The 23,604-nt window shown below is 34.2% G+C and overlaps 2 protein-coding genes and 2 long non-coding RNA genes across 10 annotated transcripts in view; 2 read left to right on the forward strand and 2 right to left on the reverse strand.

Moving 5' to 3' along the window:
• cep63 (centrosomal protein 63) overlaps nt 1-5,802 on the forward strand; it is a 47,765-nt gene extending 41,963 nt beyond the window's left edge. For all 7 annotated transcript variants that reach the window (XR_012407241.1, XR_012407250.1, XR_012407254.1 and 4 more), the window contains one exon: nt 5,737-5,802. The gene's annotated coding sequence lies outside the window, so the exon portion shown is untranslated. The remainder of the gene's footprint in view (nt 1-5,736) is intronic.
• Nucleotides 1-23,604, forward strand: part of LOC141386287 (uncharacterized) — an 816,166-nt gene that overhangs the window by 266,640 nt on the left and 525,922 nt on the right. The window lies entirely within an intron of this gene.
• Nucleotides 1-23,604, reverse strand: part of LOC141386289 (uncharacterized) — a 157,237-nt gene that overhangs the window by 9,804 nt on the left and 123,829 nt on the right. The gene's annotated exons all lie outside the window — the stretch shown is intronic.
• LOC141386290 (uncharacterized) lies at nt 13,029-17,426 on the reverse strand. Its single transcript, XR_012407979.1, has 2 exons — nt 16,425-17,426; nt 13,029-15,187 (listed from the first exon to the last, which is right to left on the reverse strand). It is a non-coding gene; the product is annotated as an uncharacterized lncRNA (long non-coding RNA).

A 23,604-nucleotide genomic window follows, 5' to 3' on the forward strand; every position in this document is an offset into this window, starting at 1 on the left:
ACAATTACCTATTGCACCTTTAAGGCAGCAGTCATATTTGGTTACAGTTCAACATTCTTCAAAACATATTTTGTGTTCAACAGAAGAAACATAATGAACCCAAGTTTGGAACCATTATTGAAGAACGGTGGTCATGACAAGCATGTCTTGCTAAGCTATGAGATCAGTCAAAGTCATGTGGCCTCAGAAGCAGAAATGTTCCACTACTCAGCTTCCAGCAAACAAACATACGCAAATGCAAGGTGTAACCATAGGCTTGTGAAGCTGTAAAGGTGAAGTCATGGCTGGCTTAAAATGCTCACAGTGTAATTCATCTGAAACAAACAGGCAGACATTACTGACCAGGTGCTCAATGCATCTCCATTTTAAGTGCTTAAACAGTGACATCTTTATCTCCTGGATGCTTGCTTGCACATTTGGGCTTCTAATGTGACTGTAACAGATGTATGTGTTGTATATTTGCACATATGTGACATTCTGTACATTTAATGCAGTAAATAGCTAAGAAGAGTGAAATACCTTGATTGTCTGCACTTGAATTGTGCTTACTATGTTGTAGAAGTGAAAAAAGTCACAGTTAAGTATTTGTTAGAAGACTGAAGTTCAATTGTAATATCGTTTTAATTGATTGTAACAGTTGGACTGGTCAAGTTTTCCTTTGGAGTATGTTCTATTTTCAGAAGCCATTTTTAACCGTTTGTGTTAACGCCAACTTGACTGTTAATCTTTAACCCTCACTCATAGTTTTCTGTCCATATTATGTCTTGTGATTTTTGTATCTTTTATCCTTTTTTAAGGGTTAAGAAGATCCACATACTGTAAAAATAAATACATAGGTCAACGTAATAGCCCAGTGGTTAGGTCGCTGACATTTGGTGCGGAACTTTGGTTAGGTCGCTGACATTTGGAAGATTTCCGAGTTCGAATCCCAGCTCATGAACCTTTCCTGATTCTACCCCCCTCTCTTTTCCATTTAACTTTCTGTCAAACCACTGTCCTTTCAAATAAAGGCAAAATTAAATTTTTAAAAAGAAAATGCATTAAAAAATTAATAAACAAAAAAACAAATGTGGTTAACTTGCATATACAAACTGAATCAAATGAACCTTTCATTTATGTTACTTTTTAAGAGTTAAAAAAGCTCAAATTAAATTGTCAATTTAAGTAGAGAACTGTAGTTAAGTTGAAACCGGTTTGATAATATTTATGAAATATATATATATATATATATATATATATATATATATATATATATATATATATATATATATATATATATATATGCACTGCTACGAGTGTGGTATTGCGTTTATACAACAGTTTGACGGCATAATTGTGTATATAAAAACAAAATCAAACATGGAGAGTCTCAAAAACCCTTTTGTATGAGGAACTACTTTCTTCCGGATTCAAATCATAAGCTGACAGTTAAACAGTTGAGCGTGCATCTTTTAAACTTTATATCTGTCGTGTCTGCTTTTTGCTGGCTGTATGTGGGTGGAGTAATACACAAAGAGTAAAGAGGCTGTAGGAGTTCTGATATTGCAGAATATTGCACGGCTATCAGCCAATCAGATTTGAGAACCAGACAGAACTGTTGCATAAATAAATAAATATATATATATATATATATATATATATATATATATATATATATATATATATATATATATATATATATATATATATATATATATATATATATACACATACATTTGGAAGTCAAAATTATTATTAAAATTTTGTAGGTTGTAATTATAATAAATTGCTTAAAAATATAGTCTCTGAATCTGTTCCAAATAAACAAAACTACTGTTCCTTCAAAAATTATGATTTGTTTTGTCAAGCGTTTGTAGTATCTACAAATATTCATAGTTATGTGTGTATGACATTTATGTGTAGTGTCAAATATTTTATTATTTGTCACTACACATCCTTCTAAAATGCACAAAAAGTCATTGCTTTGCATTTTTTCATTGCATTTTGTTCTTGGAAATAACCTTGTGAGTAAAAAAAAAAACCTAGCAAATGTAGCATTCTTTCTTCCTTTCTCTCCTCAGGAAGGATCTGTTGCTTTTGAAAGCCTCCGCATATTGCAGTTCACAGATAGCTTGCATTCCTTGATGAGATAAGCGCTAGAGACACTTTCCCACGATTGCTGCTACTGACCGTACAGCGCTTACGCCTTTATCTCACATTCCAGAGGCTGGCGAAAGCCTCCGGGGGGCAGCCATACTCACTTCCAGCCCACATCACTGTCCGTGGACGAGCTCATTGTTCATCTCTGTCATGAAGAAGTGAATAAAGCTGGCCAACTTGATCTAGACACCCTCAGGATTCTCTGAATGTCTTGCGCATAGATCAGGGGTTGGTTTTATCATTATTTCAGTGTGTGAGGAACAATGCCAAGGATCTTTCTCCCGAGCACCTCCATTCAAGCATTCACGCTCTATGATCAATTCGGTCTACACTGCTGTCCTTTGCCCTGAATATAGCAATATTTCGCTTATCAGTCTGTCCATGGGGAAGTCATTCAGCACAGTCTGTTCGTTCTTATCTCTGTTCAACGTCTAACCGAGATAATGAATCCACTCTATTCCGCATTTCACAAAGCAATCAAGCGTTTTAGCAGTGTTTAAAATATATCATTCAGTTTTGAGATGGAGAAGCGCTTCTTCCTGTTTTGGTTCTGTGGTGCCAGGCTGAAGTGCAGTCTCACCATGATAGGCGTTTGAAGAGTGCCGCCACTTTCTTTCTACTGCCGCCAGATGGAAAAGTTTATGCCACCGGTCAGCTATCTGATTTAGGTTCAGTGGAAACAGGCCATGGCTTGTTGTTGTTGTGTGTGTGTGAGGTAAAGAGAAACTGGGTTATTTTGGTGTCTGCTCATAATGAATGTGGCAGTGAGATTAGAATGTGTGGGATCATGTTGGCTTAAGGAGTAAAAATGTTAGTTCACCTAAAAATATGTATATTCTGTTATTAATTATGCCCTACCAACCCCCTGAGACCTTCGTCCATCGTCAAAATACAAATGAAGATATTTTAGATAAAATCCGAGAGCTCTTTGATCCTTCATAGACAGCAATTCTATTGGCAGCAAGTCTATCTGATATTGGACATATGTGCACCCTGGTCTAAAGAAATTGGTTAACAGCATAATTTGCTAAATTTTTTATATATTTTTGCATTCAAAGAAATGTTCTTGGAGCTTTGTATGATTACAGTTGAACCACTAAAGTCACATGGAACTTTTTGACTTGGTTTCTTTATGGGATCATTGCTGTGTGTGGAGGATGATAGAGCAGTGGGATTGTTTTGGGTACTAATGCTTTGTGATGGTGAATGTTCTGGAAAGATGTTGTCTCTCTGCATAAAATGTGTTACCATTAATTCTAGTCATCCTTCATGTATAAACCTTTCACATATTTGTGTAATGATTGGCCATTAAAAATGAATTTTGTCCTGAAACACAAATATTTTCAGCCAACACCTGCAAGAGGATGAGCTCTCAGTCTCAATTAAATACTGTTAAGTCAATGGCATAACTTTGTTTTTACTTGAAAGAATAGATGATGCTGTAGTGTATAAGAAAATATTACGTTTGAAAATATTACGACTTTTAAGAAGTTAATTATAACAGTGTTTCTCAACCACATTCCTGGGGGACCACCATCTCTGCACATTTTCAATGTCTACTTAACCAAACTCACCCATTTCAAATCATCAGACATCCCAAAACATGCAGTGTTAGTGGTCTTTCAAAAATGTGGTTGAGAAACACTGAATTAGAGCACTTTATTAATGCACTTTGTGTTCAGTTGAAGGAATTTTAACTGTACTTGATCATTTATACTTTTTGTATTTTTATTCTAGATAATAGCCTGTATTTAGTTGGCCTTTATTGCAAAACTGCTGGTAACACTTCATAATAACTACACACTATGAATCATTTACTAAGCATTAGCATCTAGTCAATTCATTATCTGTTAAGCATTAACTCTACATTAATAAGCGTTAGTAAGTAGTTTATAACTGCAGCTACAAATGCTCTATTCTTGACTTATAACCACCTATATAATGTGCTTAATAAATGTATTTTCATAATTTGTTTATGGTTTATTTTTCATTAATAAACTAAGTATCTCATTATTTAAAAAGCAGTTGTATTCAAGAGTAGTTGAGGGTTTTTATGATAATTCAGAATGAGTTAGTAAATGATTAATAAACTATTGAAATCAACATTTTTACATCTTATTATTCAGGCATTTATTAATAGTTAACTAATATGTTTATAAATGCTTTATTAACTCAACTTCATGCAGTTTTGTGACCTAATCTAAAGTGAGGACTATTCATGCTTTATAAATCACTTATAAATGACTATTAAAGGCTCATAATCAAGTGAACAATAATCTTTGCAATCTTATCTAAAAAGTGAAATTAATGTAAAGTTTAAACATTGCCAAATAACAGGAGTGTCAAAATACAACATAAAACTGGATAAAACAACAACTACAATATAACAATTTAACAATATAATAAGACGCAATGTTTAAACTCTACAGTGATGTTATTTTAGATTAGGTTGCAAAGATTTATTTTTCATTTGAAGTACAGTTTCATTTGTGTATCTTTAAATGAATAGGAATGAATAATGTTGTTTTTCCTGTTTAGAATTTAACTGAACCTTTATTTGTCATTCATAAAAAATTTATAAAGCATGTATAGTCCTCACTTTTGATTAGGTCACAAAACTGGATGAAGTTGAGTTAATAAAGCATTTACTAACACACATAGTAACCATTAATATATGCCTGAATAATAAGACATTTAAATGTTGATTTCAACAATTTACTAACTCATTCTGAATGATCCTAAAAACCCTTAACTACTCTTAAATATAACTGATTTGTAAATAATGCAATACTTAATTTAGTAATGAAAAATAAGTCATTAACAAAGTATGAAAATACAATTATTAAGCACACTTTAAATATGTTTGTAAGTCAATAATAGAGCATTTGTAGCTGCAGTTATTCACTGCTTACTAACCCTTATTAATGTAGAGTTAATGAATTCACTATTTGCTAATGCTTAATAAAGGATTTATAGTGTGTAGTTATTATAAAGTGTTACCAAAAGATTTAAAAAGTTGTCTAAAAACAAGAATGGGTGTCTTTGGTAAACATTTTTGATCCATTTCATATTTTGATTATTGTATATAACATTCAAAATCCCCCAGGCAAGTGAACGGGCATAACACTTTAGTGTGGGAGTTTGGAAAATCTAAACTAAATCACCTTGAGTCAGTACTACATTGCAACAAAGAAACCAGAAAATGTCTATTTCTGTTCACGTCTAGCTCTAAATCAGTACATTTTTTCCACTCAATTCTCCATTTAGGTGGGACCGTATGATTGAGGCTCACCATAAGCCTATCATTGTGGCTGACTGTAACCTGTTATGTAAAACTTTATTGTGTCACAGTCTCATTGAGCACTAATGAGGGCAGCCAGCTGGAAAATGCTCATAATTAAATGGGGTTGCCCTGTGAGAGCACCATTCAAACCCTGCTCTGCCCATCTCTTAGCTATGTACCTCTGAAATCTTATGTAAGAGAGTGGACACACGCCCACAGGTGTGAACATGCATTTTGGGTGTAAATTTAATTAAGTTTGTGGCAGAGGATTTTAAGTGTGTTTCTGTGTGTGTGTCCTTCTCTGCCAATTTTAGGCATGACAAAAGCAGAAGATGAGAACACCTTCATTTGTGAATCAATGGCAGCTCCTTTGGCCTGAGGTGACAACAGTCATTCATATTCAAACCCTTTCATAACGGTTGCCTTTCCAGGAAGAATTCAAGCTGAAAAGTCTGTGCCTGTTATTTAGTTATATTACATTTTAGTCATATTTTAGTGACTGATGTAAAGTCCAAGAATAAGAGTCGGGGCATTTCAGGCTTATGGATTGTTTGCTTTGTTCTGAAACAGGGACTTAAATGGTACTATGTTGAATTTTCTCCTTGCTTTGGTTTGCTTTGACAAGGCTGTGTTTCAAAGCTTAACTAAACTTATAAGGGTGTGTTCAAACTTTGCATATTTGGTTTGATTAAATGAAACTATGGTGTGATTGCTCTGCTAGCGCGATTCATCTGGATTATTGTAAAGCTGGCAGCTACTCTCACATGGACACCCACTAAAGCTAAGCAGGGCTGTGCCCAACCTGGATGGCAGACCATACGGGAAAGCTAGGTTGCTGCAGGAAGTGGTGTTAGTGAGACCAGCAGAGGGCGCTCAACCTGTGGTCTGTGTGGGTCCTAACGCCCCAGTATGTGAAGGGGACTCTATATTGTTCATTGAACGCAGTCTTTCAGATGAGATGTTAAACCTCTCTGTAGTCGTTAACAGTCCCAGGATGTCCTTCGAAAAAGAGTAGGGGATCCTGGCCAAATTTACCCACCTGGCCTTCATGACTCATGTCTCAGAGTCATCAGCTGGTGTGTGGTATGCTGTCTGGCGCAATATGGCAGCCGTTGCGTCATTCAGGTGGATGCTGCACACTGGTGGTGAATGAGGAGATTCTGTCAAAAATGTTTAAAGCGCTTTAAGTGTCTAGAAAATCGTTATATAGATATATGGAATTATTAATAATATTATTATTATAATTAATTATTAAAGGCTACTCTACGAACCTTAGTGTGCAGCAAACAAGCCGGCCGAGATGGTTGAATAATGGTCCCCTTCCAAACAAACTGGTTGTGGTTTGACTGAAATATGAACAAAACATGGACTAAAGACATCTAAATGAACATGTTGTTCAGGTTTTTGGGTGTTTGTCATGTTCTGTTGCAAAATATACACAATAAAACACCTTTTTATAGTCATTCTTAAAAAAAAATATTTTTAAATTGTGTGAATGTACAATCAAACGAGCTGGGAGAATGAAACTACCATTGTAAATACATGCTTAAACTGTGTTCATTTAGGCTGAAACCACCTCGTTAAGTTGATCTTGGTTCAATTATTTTGCCGCAGATTATTTTGGTTTGTGTTTACATATGCCAGAGCAACTAAGTAAGAAAACACCGCAAGTTCCAAAATAAACAGCCTGAATGAGCCATGTGTGAAAACCCCTTTAGTATATATGCTTTTTTTTTTTTAAAGGAATAGTTTACAGAAGGGCTTTTCAGGCTTGGAATAGTTCATCTGGGTCATTGTAAATTACAGATAAATGTAATTCTCTGTTATTTTGTTTCATGATTCACACAGTTTATTTCTTGGTTAACAATATTTGAATATTTTCAGTGTAGTTGACTGGACAAATGCAATACATGACCTTTTACTTAAAGACTTTTGTGTTCTTGTTTTTTTATTTCCAGTATTTAATTGGAGCAATTCGGCGCTGTGTCCACAATGCATGTTGAAAATATTCATTTTGGTATATTTACTGTAATTTACTGTAAAAGAGGTTAAATCAATGTCTCTCATTCACTAAACATTAAATGTTCAAAAAAATAGTTGTTTAGTCGATTTAGATTGCTGAGAGTAGTTTTTATTAACTTGTGCAACTTTTTAAAGCTGCTCATTTTCTGGCTTCCACCTCTGACAACAAAACCTCACGTTCATTATTGTACGTTCTTTGTCTTTTGTATCTATTGTTTGAATCCACTTGTGGATGAATAAATAGTAAATAAAGTTCATTATTTGGGTAAACAATCCTTTTAAAAATGACTTTCTTACACTATCGGTCAAAAGTCTGGGGTCTTTTTTTTTAATTAATAATTTAAATAAAATTATTCTGTTGATCTAGGCGCCATTTATTAAATGTAAAACAAAGTGTTACTTTTTTATTAAATATTTATTTATTACTTATTGTATGTAGTTTCAAATAAAATTATTACTCCAGTCATTCATGTTTTTATTACTATTACCATTAATAATAATAATATTAATAATAATAAAAATAACAATAATAATTAATATAAGAGTTATATGTGAAGGATCATGTGACTCTGAAGGCTGCAGTAATGAAGATAAAAAAATCACTGTTAAAATCACTGGAATAAATTATTACATTATAATTAAATTATAAGCTATTTTTATTGCATTTTTGGTAAAAAAAAGTCTTGGTGAGCAGGATAATCTTATTGTAAAATATTTAAAAAATCGTACTGACGCCAAACTTTTGACTGGTAGAGTTCATCCGAATATTGTGTGGGTCATGAAAGATTTGAGAAATATGATCAGAAATGGTAATTCTCTTTGGCAGCTGAAAAATACAGTATTTGTGTGTTGGTGTGTTGCGTGGATGTGGAATATTCATCATTCCTAAATTCCTCTACCACAATAGCTAAATGGCCTTGAAGTGATTTTAATCTTCTACATATGAATGCATTTCACTGTTTTTCTTCACAGTTTTTTCCTGTTAAAAAGCAACAAAATAGACCCATTTTCCCTCCTAATGGTTTATATTATTATGCTGTAGCAGCTTAGTGCTTCTTATCTGGATCTGCCAACATAAGCTGACATTCCTTTGAGCTGTTGATTGTGCTGGATTCTCGTTTGCTGTTTTCCTAGAACTCTAGAGGTGGAGGGGAAGTGTGATTGTGTTTGAGGAATGTGAAATGTGCAAAGGAGAGGGTGTGCCAACTTTAGAGGGTCATAACCGAGGCCTGTTGTACTTACAGGGGTCTGATTCCTCTTGCTGTACTGAAGATAGGGGCTTTTGCAGCAGGGAATGCCTGTTTACATTCTTACTTGGTGGATTGACGCAAACTCGAGAAATGTTTTGGTTTTGAAGTCCTCTCTAAAGATGTGGTGGGGTAAATTTGTGGATTTGCTGTAGAGTGTGTGAAAATGGGTGATCTAGATTTGTTCTTATTTGGGCCTGTGGTGTAGACTTGGCTCCACAAGGCATTCAAAGTGCGATGTGTAAACAACTGACCATTTTCTCCACATGCCAACTTGTTTGCATGGTGTATGAGTGATTGTGGCTTGTCACACGACCTGCAACTAAATTTATTGAGTTTGTGAATTCTGTCCTACAGTTTTGTTATACATTTTAGTTTGAGACATTGTAACAGTTTATTCTGTTGATGCAAGATATTTTAAAATGTATATTTGTATATAAAAAAAAATCCAAAGGTCCAAAGGTCTTGCATTGATGATGGAAGAGTCTGACTGTTGTGCAAAGTCCTCTCCAGCACATCCCAAAGATTCTCAATAGGGTTAAGATCTGGACTCTGTGTTGACCAATCCATGTCTCATGCTCCCTGAACTCTTTCGCAATTTGAGCACAATAAATCCTGGTGTTGTCTTCTTGGTTTATGTCTGTACCATGAGGGAAGAAAAAGATTAATTGATCGAACAACCTGGTCATTCAGTATATTCAGGTATTGAGGTCAGCTGACCTCATTCTTTGGGCACATAACTTTGCTGAACATCGACCTGACCAACTGCGGCATACCCAGATCCCAGCACTGTGTATGGCAGACACTTCATAGGCTTGTGATGCTAGGCACAAGACAGGTGCATCACTTAATTTGCCTCACTTCTTATCCTGATGTAATGGATGAATGTAATCATGCAGTAATCATACAATTGGATGCTCTTACCAATTTGCTTAGTAAAATTCAGGTTCTTTGGTTTTGTAGTATATGACAGATTCTTTTGCCTGTATTCACAATCAAGGGGAAATGTTCACCTCATATGTGACTCCAAACAGTCATCACAATACTATGTAATCAGCACACACCCCATGGAACGTGACTATAAGCATCCCTAAATCAAATTTAGACCTGAATTTTTGCTATGTTGACTACAAAAATGTAGGAAATTTGTGGAATTTGTAAAAGAACAGAGACACTTTTTCCACATCTGCCAATGGCCAATTACTTGGATTTTTTATTTTGACCAGCCTAATTATTAAATAGTGAATTACAGTGTATACAACAGTAAACAAGTAACTGGGTAACATTTACAGGCTATTAGTATTTTTTGTTTTATTTTGTATCACATTATTAGAAATGTAACAAATAAGTCAAGATAATTCACTATAATATTGTTGCACTATAAATTATGTAATAATATGCCATTTTTGATGTACATAATATTTTAAATATATATATATATATATATATATATATATATATATATATATATATATATATATATATATATATATATATATATATATATATATATATATATATATATATATATATATATATAATAATATTTCAAAATACCTGCAAAATTACTCTTTTTTTTAATGTTTTCAAACACAAAACAATGGTATTTTAATCCAGCCAGAAAACCATTTTAATAACATTGTAAACCACTCAGACTCACAGAAATTGCAGAGACTGAGTTTTTGCGGGTCATTTACAGTGAACTGAGCCACTGTATTATTGGTTTGGACAGTTTTCTTCGTATTAGGATGGAAAAGAGACTAGAACAAATAGTTTTTGTAAGGTGACATCTTACGTCACAATAAATGTAAAACCATGTCCATGTCACCTTTGGGAAATAGCAATCAAGTTATTGGTTAACATGTAAACCATCGGTTATCTTAATAAACAAATTGTTGATCATTTTCAACAAGTTCAAGTAAACATGCTCAATGTTGTAAACCAGTTATTGTTAACAGTCAATCAGTTGAATTAATCTCCCACGTTTCTTTTTTTCAAATGTCGTCACTACAGTAACTAGAGAAGTAGTACATTGTGTATATAATGATGTTTATTTAAGGTGGAGGCTCCATGTTGAATGGAGGGTTCATCCCTAAGTAGTATAGAATTACTAATGTCAGAACAGTAGATTGAGCCATGATCAGCCTTGTTGCCCAATGTATTATTGCTGTCATACATGGAATGTGGTTGATCACTGTTGTAGCTGCTGTTTTTTTTTCTTCTTAAGTTCTTGCATTAAGATGGATACTGTTATAATGCTGAATGATAGTTAACAGTCTCAAGAGAACTCACGGAATGCTTGTTCTGCATTCCAAACAGGAATTATAAAGCCTTCTCTGTTCTGTTTTTGACTTGGGAATTTCTCCTCCTATACTTGCGGGAGAATCTGCTCTGTAAAATACTATATTCTTCCAAACTGTCAGTTTAGTATAATCATTTGGATGCTTTGAAACTCCTTTCATGTAGAATAAGCTTACATTTTGCCCGATTTAATTACAGCCTAAAGAATTCCACAGATTTTTCAATCTTTGTAAAAAAATAAGAGAGAGAGAGTGAGAGAGAGAAGAGAGATGGATTTTAAAAAAACAGAGAATGCTTTGGATGCCTGTGCATCAGACAGCAAATAGTTTTATCTTAATAAGTGTAATAAGGCAATCAGGTTTCAACTATTTTTTTTAAAGCTATGCAAAGTTGATGTAAGTTAAGATGACTACGAAAGTTAATTAGATTCAACTAAAATAAAAAAATCTAAGGCAGCATTAACGCTTTTACAGTGTACGATTTCATTCATAGATAAACATACAATTTTTAAATGAAGTCATTGGGGGAAGAGACAGTTGTACTAAAATGTAAAAATTAGATCTTGAAAATAAGTACAAATTAGCCACTGAATCAAAGTTAAAATCGCCTGAGATTAGATTGATTTGGCATTAAAATAGAAAAGAGTCTAGGGGTGACAAATTGAGGGTGTACTTAATAGGCACGGTTTTCTTGTGGCCTGCTTCCACTGAGTGGTACGGTTTGGTTCAGTATGCTTTTATGGCCGTTTTTACTGTCAAAAGGCATACCGAACTGAACCGTACTGTACCACTTTTTCGGCACCCTTTTGAAAGGGAACCAAACATGAGAAAGGGTACCAAAAGGTGGAACTACACGCGCAGCTGAACACTCATTGGTTACCTAGATACGTCACATGCTCGTGTACTGCTAGCCAGAATGAAAACAAAGGAACCGCCATGTTTTAAATACACAGCTGAGACATTACACCCTAATACTATATGCATATAATAACGAGCCATGGATGACCCAAGCTCAAACAAACCTTGTCGTTGTCTTGATGTACAGCCACAAACCCAAGAAGAACAAAATCTGCCATGTCCTGTGGCCATCTAAAAGTGCGAGCAGTTTTCGCTTTCTTCAGAGAGCTCGGGATCGCATCTATAATTGATATAATGAACTTCTTGAGCTGATGATAATACCGTGTGCGTGATTATTGAAGTGTCTCCGTCATCTGATCCATTCAGAAGGAAAAGATCAAACGCGAGAGTGAAGCGCAAACAATCAAAGGAGAAGCCTGACAAAACACAGGAGCAAATTGTTTCAGCAACCTGAATCACAAACAAACTGCCATGTTTATCATCACCTTTTGGACTATTATGAACTCGGAATGACAGAACTACTCTCTAACTGAGGTTACATGTGCTAGTGAAAATTACAGACACAGATGAGAGGTTTGCACTGACTGTGGGCTATGTGTTGCATGTTGTTTTTGAACCTAAATAGGGCTAAATGTATGCTGTGTGTAGTTTTTCTGTAGTTGTTAACATATCGCAGACTGCAAGGGTCTGTATGTGTTCATTTATGTTGCATTTATACATTTAATTTATATAATTGCAGACGTTACAGTAGGCTGTTTTTGATCTGCAGTTATAATCAAATCATTTTCATGAAAGGTTAGAAATAAACATTTATACATTAAGTATTTATGTGTATAAAGCATCTGTTTTTTGAGAAGTGCTTCTCATATATGTGAATGACTTGTGCAGTTGTACTGTAGACATTTATTTGAGCGAGAATGACGTCGACTGAAACGTTCTGTCGTACACCACACCCACCAAAAGCGCACCCTTGGTAGTAGAAATGCAAGCCTGATAAAGGTGACCCATACCGACCAATACCGAACTGTACCAGTCAGTGGAAACGGGCTATTGAACCGTGCTCAGGAGCGATTGCCCCGATGATGACATCGATGATGTTCAGTTTAACAGAAGAGAATCGCTTTTACTCAGTACACTATTGATTGCTTTAATTGTATTATTTTATTTAATTTTAAGTCATTTGTGATGCGGTGACTTTTGCTAAACAGATCCACCACCTTCGATGCTCAGTCATCATGCTGCACGTATTATGAGGTTTGCTGAAAGTGGCAGTTGACATGCAATGAAGGGTTTGCATTTTTGATAAACTATAACAGTTTGTGTTTATTGAAAAGTAAGAATGATTAGTAAATCCATATGAAACAGTCGCTTAACCCTTGTGTTGTGTTCACATCCCGCCGCTTACTTTAGTGTTCCTGGTCAAAATTGACTAGTCTGCATTAACTGACATTCTTTACCTGTGAATAATGTCTCAAAGTAGTGTTTAACATTAATTTATAGAAAAAAAAATAACTGCAGTGAAAATACAAATAGGCACTGAAAATGTACACAAAATGAACAATAGATGAAAGAAATCCAAATTTCATTAACAATAGACAGCCTACCAAAATAATAATCTCAGGGTCTGACCAAAGAAATTGAAGATCCATCTGAATATTTTTTTCAACCAACAAAGCATAAACAAAATAGCATCTTTTCCTGTGTACTGAGTTCTTGAATTTTCATTCAGTCCTTTAATTGGACTACATTAGTGTACTAATTTAGGGAATAGTGACTGAGAGTATGGATGATGAGTATACAATAAAATACAATATATTCAAAACCATTATTGATGCTAAGCTTGGCTAAAAATGCTCCAGGTTGACCCAGAAATTGGCTGAATGGAGGGATGAGATGTGAAGAAATGTGCACATGCAAAAGACATTTTTCAGTCTGAAATTAGCGAGTGAGTGAGTGAGTTGGGATGGTGTGTATGGATGATTTCTGTTTGATGGATGAATATAGTCAGAATAACCATTAATTTTTTTTATATGGCGGTCACCTTTGACCAGAAACATCACAGGTGTAACAAGGTTGACTAAAACACTCAAAATTCAATGTAATAGGTTATCATGGCTTTTATGTGTTCAGGTGAATAGTGTGGAGGATATCATGAAGCCTTGATGCAATCAGATGTAAAACACAGTGTTTATGAGTGTTTAAGCTGTCAGGCTTGACTAGAACAAGACAGTAAGGTTAAAGTGACGTCAGGTTTTTTGTTTTGTGCTCAGGCGTGCTTTGCACTCACACTACAAGCATACCGTGCCAAAGCCCAACTGAACCGCACTCTGGCAAATCTCTTACAAGCACGTCTGGCCAAGCCAACCAAATCACACCTGATTATAATTTGGAGCACACACAAACTAATCAGGAAATGTGCCTGGTTCGGATAGCCTAGTGTGAGTACACCCTGAGAGCTGCTCCATTTTCCAGGGTCATTCAATCTTATCTCATCAAATGCAAAAAAAAATATCACAAAGTGCCTCAGTTTGTCTAATACAAACTCATGGCAACTTTTTGATTTAGTGGCTAACACAACCCATTCACACTACGAGTGACACGCAGTAGTACGCGCAGGCAATGTCAGGTGTTTGTTCTTGTTGCTTAGGGAACGGACAAACACAACACACGCAGTACATCGCATTCGGTGAGCGAGAGCGACAGAGTCTAGACTACCATGTAAACAGTGATTTTTGATAACCTTAAAAGGACCACAGACACCTGCATCGCAAAATGCGTTGTTTTTTTTTCTTTCCATTTAACATGCGGTATCAAATTCCATTAAAAGAGCACTCTTCCACCAGTGCCCGTTTCAACAAGCTTGACCCCCTCTCCCCCACCCCATGTCCCCCCTAAATTTGGATGCGTATTTGTGTGTCAAAACGCCATGGAGAAGCGAGATCAGCCATCGGTGGCAAATTGCAGAGATAAGACTGAGGCCTCTCTCTGGCATGTCACGTGCACTTGGTCTCTCAGGCACTCGCTCCCTCGGGCACTAGCTCCCTCTGCTTTCGCGCGCACTTTCGCTCTGTCATGATGGTGCTATGTGCATTGGTCTAGTTCCCTGCATTCGTGTGGCACATCACCGAGTGGCGCATCGGGTGTACGACCCCCTTATGAAGCAGACAAATAACCGCAATGAAAGAGAACATTAAGAAAAAAAACTGAGTAAGAGTAACAAGAGCAACTAAGCATTTTATGTTTTGATTGCATTTATATTTTAGGTTTTCCCTGAACTATATTTATATGTCAACCATTTCACTCTCAGTGAATATCATCATAAATATTACCTCAGCAACCTTAAAGGGCCATGAAACCCCCTCGTTTCAGCAGGGTGTTTTCACACCTCTACTTTGGAAAAAGTCAGAAATGTGGGCGTGTCCAGCTTTGTTTAGGGGGGAGTGTCGGAGGAAGTAAAGAGACATGGTGTGGGAGTGTCTATTTGGGCGCGCTGACTTTCCGAGTCAAAACACACACCCACACAGGGGACAAAGTGACGGTGTTTACATGGACATCTGTAGTCAAATTATTTGCCAAATTATTAAATGGTGGACTTTAACTGCAGTCTGGCTCTTTCATTCAGGGAATTCATTCATGTTCCTCGCGACAAACAAAATATTTGATTCGAGGAGCTGTTCTAAGCGTGTATTTTTCATGCAATGTTTGATACCGCATGGCGAATGAGAGAAAAAAAACTCAGCATTTCCCGGAAACTTAGATGCACTCCGCAGGTAGCATCAGAAAGCTGCGTGTGTTATTCCAGTCACTAAATGCGGCGAAAATCCTACACGAGGTTAAAGTTTGGTTGTGGTGCTAACATGTTTGTACTCGGTGCAATAGTTAACTTAGTTTGATACGAGCAAACTGAATAAACAAAGAGCACTGGTCGCTCACTTACCAAATCTGTAGAGACAGGACAATCACCAGCAACTAGAGCCGCGTCTTTATTAAGAGAAGACTAAAGCGAATCCGGATCTCAGCGTTTGCAGATGAGAACAGCTCTCAGGTAAACAATGTTCCTCCTTAGACACGTAAGTTATTGTTGTTGAGCGTCGCGTACACTGTAATCCATGCGTGACTCCAGCTGAGTTCTCACAGAGAGAAAATGAAAACAAAACTTAACGGCAGCAAACTATAAAAGCAACACTTCACGCTTGTTTTGCCAAAACGCGGCGTCTCTGCCGTCTAAACACTGTGACAGTAATGAATATTAATGAAGTTGCACAATAGAGCGCGCTGATTGGTTTGAACCAAGCCTTACTCATGCATTAATGCATCACACTGTAAGACGTAATAAGACACACTCTGGCACAGACGCCCAGTCTGCACGCTGGAATACAACGCTAATATGTCATGACCATGACGCAGCTTCAAAAATTCGTTTCAAACCGGAAGCACGAATTTGCTTGAAATAACGCAAAAACAACCAATTTACACTTTTTAGTGAAATATAGGTGTCCTAATAGTGTTTTTAGCAGTGTGGGACACATATACAACTGTCAACAGCTCAAAAAATGTGTTTTGGTGTTTCGTGACCCTTTAAGGTAGGAAGGCCCATAGCAACTATCAATCGCCCTTCAGGGTGACAGGTAGCTACAAAGTTGCTGCTAGTGTGACTGCAGCATAATTCATATTAATTTGTGCAATCTCTTTAATACATGTTTGTACAATTGCTCACCTTCCAATTAGTAGGTGTGACATATGCTTCCTTTTCTTAAATCATATGTTTTCATATGAATAAACTAGATGAATTCGTATAAAATTATCCACTTTGCTGACAGTACGTAAATAGTTTTGTTTCTTCCTCGTGAAATTGTGGTGGTAGGTCCACATGGAGAAATGGAGGCATTTGTGGAATCCAGCTTGGCAGCAGGAGGCCTTACAATAGGAGTGAAAATGTTAATGTGTGCTCAAAGCCTGTAGACTCCTACTGGGTTAATGGCCAATCAGATTCTCTCTTATTCAGCCCCGTTTGATCTTTTATAATGCAGGAACAGATGGGGTCATTGGAATTTATGCAGCGTTTTTCATGCCATCTTGGTACTTATGGCCACATACCATTCACAGTGTTGAAATTCAGAGAACTCATTGTAAAATAGCAGCAGGGTGAAGCACATTCTTTTGTGGAGACAGAGATGTGTTTTTCATCATATTTGAGGCCCTTCTCCAAAGTTTCCCCATTCCTGACATGTTTTGTTCTTTCTTTCTCTGTCTGTCTATTTATTTTCCCAGTTTTAGTGGCGTATTGATTTTATTGATTGATTGTATTGCCAAACATTTGAAGCACAAATGTGTACAAATAATGTTACTGTACATTTACACTACCGGTCAAAAGTTTGGGGTCAGTAAGATTTTTAAATGTTAAAAAATAAGCTTCTCCTGTTCAACAAGGCTGTATTTATTTAATCAAAAATATAATACAAATTGTAAAATTGTGATATGTTATTACACTATAAAATAACTGTTCAAAAGTAGTTTTTCATTTAATTTAATAATTTATTCCAGTGATTTTAAAGATTAATTTTCAGCTTCATTACTCTAGTCTTCAGATTAACATGATCCTTTAGAAATCACTCTATTATAATTATTGTTGTTGTTGTTGTTGTTGTTATTATTATTATTAATAATAAAAATACTTTTTATTTTATTATTATTATTATTGTAGTAATTGTAATGAAAGCAATAATGACTGGAGTAATAATTTCATTTGAAACTACATACGATAAGAAAGCAGTTATTTAAATTATAATAAATATTATATATATATATATATATATATATATATATATATATATATATATATATATATATATATATATATATATATATATATATATATATATAATTTGGTCAAAAATTGACTTTGAAACTATATTTCACTCAAAAAAGTACATTTTATGTTGAAGTGACACGTTGTTTTATTTGAATAATATTTTATAGTGGAAACAATTGGTTTGAAGCTTTTGTATGACAGAGGATGTTGTTGTAAAGTCTGAATTCAATCATAATCATTATTTTGATTGATTGTAAATTTATACTTTATATATTTTTATTCTACGTCTTAAAATATTTTATTTAGAAGTTTGAAAGTTAATCAAAGTGATGTTGTGAAATCTTATTAGGTTTACAATAACTTTTTTTTTTTTTTTTTAGTCTTTTCAGTAGCCATTACTCTAGCCTTTAGGTTGAGATATTTAGAAATCATTGTAATATTCTTATTTGGTGCTCAAGTACTTAATATTTTTCCATATTAGCGTAAAAAATTGTCTAATAGTCTGATAATTTATACACAAACATGCATACATCATTGTTGATCTGTTCATAGTTCAGAATGACCCACAGATTAATAACTTTTTTTTAACTTGTAGGTTAATCCAACGTTTATAACCTCTCGCGTCATTCAAATCACGTGTATGAAAGCAATTTGACTTCCCCGTAAAATATAATGATGATGGAAAAAGTTGTGGTGGGACCTACCTAAATGCTTTCTTAGGCTAATAATTAAAGGTGTTTTCTGTCACTGTTTGTTTAGCCTGCCTTAATGCATTCAGTGTAAAGTTGCATTGATTAAACATTAGGAGATTGTGATCTCAATTCAAGCACGGCAACATGAATGATAAACGATGATAATTTGCATATGGTTATCAATCCTTCAAAGCGCTGCATTAAAATCTATGTTTGGTCAAGAGATGCAGTTTTTACACTTTTTTCATTTAATTACAGGCAATTAAATAGCACAGAATTACTCTGAGAACAGTTTATAGGTCAGATATAAACACTGATGTTCATGGTAAAGATTAAAATCCCTGTTTAATGGAACTTGTTGCTGGTGGATTTTGTACTAAAGATATTGTGAAACAATAGGTGGCGTCAAACAACAATCAAAACTATGTCATTGAATAGGTTTTAAAAAATGATACACCTATAATAAAACATGAAGATTTATGTGTGACTTGTTGAATCATTAATTGTGATCATTAAAATATGATGCATGTTATGTTGTACAAGATGTTAGATTTCTATTTTTAGCATTATTAGCAACAGTAGTAAAGATCGTTTTTTGCATTGAATATTTTTCTTTTTTTTTTTTTACTGGTTCTTTTTTTATTTAGATTTTTATTAAAATTACAGGATCTAAGTTCTGTTTGTTAAAGGCAATGGTTTTTTCAGTAATATTTTAGATTAAATGTAAAGCAATTGACATTTGTCTCTCTATTTTGCTGATCCTAAAAGGGTCCGATTCGCAACTCAAAAACCGTAGTGTGATCCGAACCATAAGATTTGAGATCTGTTACACCGCTAATATATATCATTATGAAAGTTATTCTGAAAATAAATAAATTGCATTTTTCTATGTTAAGTAAACTTAAATGGAACTACAACAATTAGACGAGCCAAGTGGACATGCCAGTATTCAGTAACACAGTACATTGCCATGATAAAAATTCATGATATTGTTATTGTGGGAAACTTTAAAGTATTGTGAATAATTATTTATCATTTAAATCTTTTGTCAATTTTTGTTTAATATTGACAATACATACGCTCTTGGTGTGTATGAACCTGAAGATTACATGTCAAAACTGTGCAAATGAGCATATGTTTAGTGATGTGAATTCAGTGTTTCTTGTGTGTAATGAGCAGGTGTGAGATCATTCTTATCTCTCATTTGTGTCCTGAGAAAACTCCAGGCCTGTGTATGACATCAACCGCTCCATTGCACCCCTGACGAGGGCTATCTGAGGGTCAAATGAGCCTCCCGTCCCGACTGATCAACACACACACACATGCACTCACATTCTCTTTCACATACATGCACTCTCTTTCACACACACACAAACACAATCAGAGGATGTTACAGGCCCTGCCCTACAATGAGTCCTCTTACCTTACTGGCATTTAGGTTTAAAATGTACATTTCTACAGTGGCCAGCATAAAGGAAATGATTAACAGATTTCTCAGAAAAACATCCAAGTCTCTTGTAAATGAATACTTTCTATGGGATGCTACAAGATATTTGCGCAAACCAGTTTAATTGGTTTTACATTAGATTATTCGGTCAAAACTACAACTAATCCAACAAAATAGTATCAGTGTCCAAAAATCAGTACAGCGAAGAATGTATTAAGACAAATATAAAATAAGATTTTTTTGTAGGGTCTTTTGAACACAAAGGAAGATATTTTGAAAAATGCTGAAAGCCTGTAACCATAACTTCCACAGTATTTGGTTTTACTATGTAAGTCAGTTAGATTACATTTTATCTTATTTTGTGTTTGACAGAAAAAAGGAACTCATAAAGGTTTGGAAACACTTGAGGGTGAGTACATATTATGAGCTAATATTAAATCTTTGGGTGAACTATCCCTTTAAATGTACTGTTTTTTAATCCTAAAGATGTTAGGTGATCACACTGTTGTTTTATTAAAGGTAACTATTATTTAAACTGACTTATAAATATGCAACAATATATAGTCAATACATACAGTTGAAGTCAGAATTATTAGCCCCCCTGAATTATTAGCCCCTCTTTTTATTTTTTCCCGAATTTCTGTTTAACGAATGGAAGATATTTTTTTTCAACACATTTCTGAACATGGTAGTTTTAATAAATTTCTATAATGGATTTATTTTATCTTTGCCATGATGACAGCTCATAATATTTGACTAGATATTTTTCAAGACACTTCTATACAGCTTAAAGTGACATTTAAAGGCTTAATTAGGTTAACTAGGCAGATTAGGATAATTAGGCAAGTTATTGTATAATGATGGTTTGTTCTCTAGACTCGAAAAAATATATAGCTTAAAAGGGCTGACCATTTTGTCCTAAAATGGTTTTTAAAAAATTAAAAATTGCTTTTATTCTAGCCGAAATAAAACAAATAAGGCTTTTTCCAGAAGGAAAAATATTATTAGACATACTGTGAAAATGTCCTTGCTCTGTTAAACATCATTTGGAAGATATAAAAAATAAATAAAAAGTTCAAAGGGGGACTATTAATTCTGACCTCAACTGTATGTGCTGAGAAATTAATACAGTTTTTCAAAGCGTTGTTCGTCATTTGTTTTTGCCTCTGTATGTGTGTTTGGTGAGTATTATTTGTGTATTTCCTCATTCTTATGGCTTACTGATCGTCTTTGCCTTGTGTTTTTTCGTCTGGAGCCTCACTGGTGTTGGTGAAATTTCTAAGTCTCAGCATTCCTTTGCTTACTAGTAAGATGTTTGTTCAGTTGCTCATATGTTTTCTCAGGTTGTAACCTGTGGCTGTGCAGGTCAAAGAATCTTCAGAAAGGGGCGGCTTATAGTACTAATGTGTCAAAACACAAAATTAGCTGTCATAACTATCTTTATAGAGCTGCAGTGTTCTCTAACACTAGGTTCGGTTTTCATATTTTTGATATTTTGGGAATGATTATTTGTTTTTGAATTTATATATTTTGTATTAAATGTTAATTTTTTTTTTAAAAATTGGTTGCTTTCAAATTTTTCCGCTTTCATTTATGTCACTTTTTTAGTTGTCTGTAATTGTAGTGTAATGGTCTACTCTATAGTAATTGTCTATTTCAGTAATGTATACACTTATGTCAGTTTCATGACAATGAGTGATTATACTGCCAAACTAAAGTACTAAAATGTTTTTTTGTTTGTTTTGTCATATATATATATATATATATATATATAGTATATTTTTAAATAGTTTATTTTAATTTATAATTAAAGTTCATTTAATGCCTTTTTAAAAATTGACATTTCCCACTTTATTTACAACTTTTATTTATTTAAATTGAATTTAATGTATTTTATATAATTAAATTACATTAAATTCAATACTTCATTTTAGTTTTTTTATTTCATTTGTGAAATTAGTTTTTATTTTGTTTATATACACATTAATTTTATTTACAAAATATTTAATACACAAAACAACAACAAAAGTCATCATAAAATAGTGGTGTATTTAATATCATTCTGTTATTGTAAGATCTAAATGAACAGATTAATACAAATATGTTCTATTTTTGACAGTTTCTTCAATCACAATTTCTTTTCACACATTTTATTTATTTAGTTGTTGCTTGCTTGCATACTTATGGTGATGATGTAATTCCAATAGCTCTTACATCATGTTTATAGACTCGTTTGAGCATGTGTGTGTGCATGTTAAAAAGTTGACATGTGGAAGGGAATGTACATCATGTCAGGAAGACGCTCACCTGACAGATTTCCAGTCTTCTTTATGTCTATAGCTCCATAGTACAAATAGCATGAGGAAAACCATAATCTTAAGAGCTTTCCTTTTTATCTCTTATCCTCCCCCTTTTTTCTTTTACAGTCACTAACTGAGAAAAACAATACAGGACAATGTTGGTTTGCTTTCGTCTCGGTTTACACACCAGATCAGCCGGAGCTGAAGAGCAACAGATATTTGCCAAGACAAAAATGTGGAAATTCAGGTTTAGATGCAGGCAGTGTAGACGGAGGGAAAAACACATCTTCATGCTGGCAATAAAGAGTTAGTCACCTGGACATTTATCAAAAGACCCATGGAAGTCTTTCAAAAGAAACTAATTATTTCATTCAGAAAATATGCAATTAATAGTTTTAAAGTAACAGAAAAATCTTCTACATGAAATGTAAAAAGTGAGTTGTTACTTTACTTTTACAATTAAACCTTAAGAGCAACAAGATGAAAAAAAGGTGAGTTAATCCTTTGTAACTTGAATCTAAAAGTGAGTAAATCCATCGGAACTTTAACTTGATTTGATTAGTGTAATTATGTGCGGTTCATTTACTTAATAATTTCAAGGCAACGCAATTTAAAAAGTTGAGTAATCTACTTTTACCGCATAGATTAAAAATTGAACAAAGACATACAGTTGAAGTCAAAATTGTTAGCTCCCCTGTTTATTTTTTTCCCAAATTTCTGTTTATTGGAGAGAAGATTTTTTTCAGCACATTCTTTAACATAATAGTTTAAATAACTCATCTCTAATACCTGATTTTTTTTATCTTTGCCATAATGACAGTAAATAACATTTTACTACTACGCAATTCTCTTTACTACTCGTTGTCTTAACTACACGTGATGCTGCATCACACGATAAAAGATGTCTTCCCGATGTTAAAAGATTTTTTTGTCCTAACCATCCCTGGTGGTAACACGCAAAATGTATATTTTAGAAAGGCTTTCTATTTCTGCGACTGCAGCTAAACAACAGCTAAACAACAATGACTATGATCACCTCAGGTACAGATTATGTGCTTTATGCAGTGTTAAATGCTACTAATGTGAGTTTAAGCACATTTTTACATGACATTCCTTGCCATATCACACTCAAAAAATGAGGTGAAAAAACACAATTTTTGAGGTTTTTTTGGGACAACTTAATTGTTATATGGTAAATTTGTAAAAACTAATAAATTAATGTGATTCCTTCATGTTGTCCCAACACAAATCGATTGTGTGGAACCCAGCATTTGTTTTTCTAAAAAAAAAATAAAAAAATAGTTTAGATCCTGGATATAAAATTATCATGATGAAATGTGGTTAAAAAAATTGTAGTCAGAACGTTGACTGTGATTTTATTATTAATAATAATAATTATAAAAAATAATTTACATTAGCCCTGACCATATTGCCGGGAGTGCAGTGACTGGTATTAAAATTAATTGCTGGTATTTAAATATTTTGGTAGTGTCGTGTTGCATTT

Source organism: Danio rerio, chromosome 6, assembly GCF_049306965.1.
Source record: "Danio rerio strain Tuebingen ecotype United States chromosome 6, GRCz12tu, whole genome shotgun sequence".
Taxonomy (NCBI): Eukaryota; Metazoa; Chordata; class Actinopteri; order Cypriniformes; family Danionidae; genus Danio; species Danio rerio.